At 43.1% G+C, this 2,921-nt stretch overlaps 1 pseudogene; it reads right to left on the bottom strand.

The window, feature by feature from the left end:
• Positions 1-356: 356 nt before the first annotated feature.
• LOC132424413 (pleckstrin homology domain-containing family A member 3 pseudogene) lies at positions 357-1,148 on the bottom strand (annotated as a pseudogene).
• Positions 1,149-2,921: the final 1,773 nt, after the last annotated feature.

Raw genomic sequence — 2,921 nt, 5'->3', positions numbered from 1 at the left:
CAGACTTACTAGAGGATGGACTTGAGGCTATGGGGAGGGGGAAGGGTAAACGGTGACAAAGCGAGAAAGAGGCATGGACATATATACACTACCAAACGTAAGGTAGATAGCTAGTGGGAAGCAGCCGCATAGCACAGGGAGATCAGCTCGGTGCTTTGTGACCGCCTGGAGGGGTGGGATACGGAGGGTGGGAGGGAGGGAGACGCAAGCGGGAAGAGATATGGGAACATATGTATATATATAACTGATTCATTTTGTTGTGAAGCTGAAACTAACATACCACTGTAAAGCAATTATACTCCAATAAAGATGTTAAAATAAAAAAATAAAAAAATAAAAATAAATAAAAAAAATATAAATAAATAAATAAATAAATAAATAAATAAATAAATAAATAAAAAAAAAGAGTCTGTATCTGTGTAGGTTCTTCGGCGCCGCTGGGAGATTCGGTGAAGTGTAGACACTGTTTCTTTTATAGAGTGGCTACTCCTCTCTGAACTGCAAGAACCAGGGTGACTGACAGGACGTTTCATCATTTGAACAGGATTAGTTGACACAGGAGAAACTAAGGGATCCAGATGGCACAGCTGAAACATCCCGGGTTTAAACTTGGCATTCGCTATCTTCACACATTCCTCAAGCGTTGTGATGAATGTATTACACGTCGCCCTAAGTAGAGAAGAGGCTTCATTCATGTTCTCTATGCTGGGAGATGAATGATTCTCATCATGGTGAACAAATTCTTGGATCGTATGAACTTGCTTCATTAGGAGGTCACAGTAGAGGCGAAGCTCAGACATTTTGGTTTTCAGAGATTCACTGGTTTCATTTATTTCTTTTTCTTTTTTAGTCCTAGTATCAGACAAACAGGCTTTGGAGCTCCCCAGAACAACCAGCCACCTTCGTCTTTCAGCTGCATTCACTGCCTTCATGTAGAAATGCTGCTCTCCTGGAATGATTAATTCCATTCTTGTGTTGTCTGCTGAATGGACTTTAATTTCACAAACTACCATCTTTACACTTCCTTTGCTCCCTTTGCAAACATCATCTGGTGAATCACAGTAGGACAGGATTCCATTATCTAAAACAAAACAACGAGGCTGCCAACCTGTGAGATAGTTGGTCCACTTGTACAGAAGTCCCTCCATGTTTCAGAGCCCGGCGCCGCGCATCCTCCTGGCCCGGCGCCGGCCGCGGTGAAGGGGGAAACGCGGGGCCTGGGCAGCCCCTCCCGGCCCGCCCGGGCCCCTCCCCCGGCGCCCCCAGCCGGCACCGAGCAGCCCTCAGCCCGCGCGCGCTGCCGGGGCATGGCGGCCCTCAGAGGCCGGGACGGCGGCCGCCGCGTGGTGCTCGGGGGCCTTGAGACGAGACATCCCCGGGCGAGCCCCGGCGGCGACGGCAGCAAGGTCGGGACCGCGGCCGGCCTCCCGCTCGCGCTTCCACCGCCCGGCTGCTCCCTTCCCCGCCCCCTCTGTCTTCATATTTTTAAAAGGGGAAATGTTTACCATACTTTAAAGGCTTCTTGAATATCCATCATCAAATATTCTAAGAGCAATTGCTTAGAGGGTATTTTTGTTCACCCAAATTTTAAGCAAGGCTTTAACAATTTTTTGGCAACTCTGTACAACATTGCCAGCTTATTTATGAGCATATATTACCTGTGTACAAATAACAGAACATGTCGTAAAGATATGATGATTTTTCAAATGAACTTATATTTCCTTCATAACCCAGGAAGATTATGGAATAGCTACCTTGATGTACTTCATGAAATAAGGATTGTTTAGCGTCAAGTGCAACCGTGTATAAAACAATCTTCCCAATTAGATTCATTCATTGAAGACTCCTGATATCCTTTCAATCTTAATATTGGTTTAAATGTTGATCAGGAAAATTGACAGTCTTCCCTAATTTGAGTTCAGATTTTGCTCATGAATTCCATAGAGCATTTTCCCTTTAAAAGTTTAATGAAACTTAACTTTAAAAAGGTACCACAAAAGAGAAGCAGCTGTAAATGCCAAGGCTTGCACTGACTAATGTAATTCTAGTCTATAATCACAGACTCCAATCTGCCCCCAAACAAATTACACTGTGACAAAAACTGTCTGCAAAAGAAGAGTCAAAATGAATATAATATTGGAATCAGCTTCAGTGGAGTGACCCAACAGAAAAGTCACTAAAGATTAAAATGGGATCTGACAACAAGGCAGGATACAACTCCGGGATCCAGAGTACAGAGGTTTATTGCCAATGCTGAGCTGGAATCCTGGCCTAGAAAAGGGGGATGTCCAGAAGGAAGCCACACTGGGATTGGAAAGCAGGCTTTTGCCCATAAAGGTTAGTGATACCGAAACCTCAAAAACCTCGGAGGTTCAAATTGGGTAAGTCAGTATTTTGGAGTGGCAGGGTAGGGTTACCTTCCTGGTTCTGCTGAGTAGCTGAGAACACAGCATACTGGAGCCAGGCATTTGGGGTTCTGTTCCTAACCCTGGCTCTTATTCTCCCAAGAAATCAGTGTTAGCCACTTAACGTTCTCTGTCCCAGTTTTCTTCTAACTATAATCAGATGAACACATTGACCACATACTGAATTTACTAGGATGTTACCAGTTAGTGTTTTAAAATAGAAGATAATAAAATAGAACAGAACAGAAATTATAGAGCTATAAGAAATTTTACAGATCCACTAATCCAATCCTTTCAACACTATGGCTTTGAGAGAAGAGACAAATCACACATCTAGTGAGTGCTTTGAAAGCTTCTCTTTTTCAACTTGGAAATAAAAACTAGAATACGTCCTTTGAATATTTTATTGTATCCGGGGCTGGACAAATAGGTATTGTTTTGTGGAGCATTAAAAATTATGAGGTAGATAGATATGTAGTGACCTGAAAAGTATTAATGATATATACCTTAGTGAAA

This window comes from Delphinus delphis, chromosome 4 (assembly GCF_949987515.2).
Source record: "Delphinus delphis chromosome 4, mDelDel1.2, whole genome shotgun sequence".
Lineage (NCBI taxonomy): Eukaryota > Metazoa > Chordata > Mammalia > Artiodactyla > Delphinidae > Delphinus > Delphinus delphis.
The sequence above is the reverse complement of the archived record's forward strand: the minus strand, read 5'-3'. Positions and strand labels throughout refer to the sequence as shown.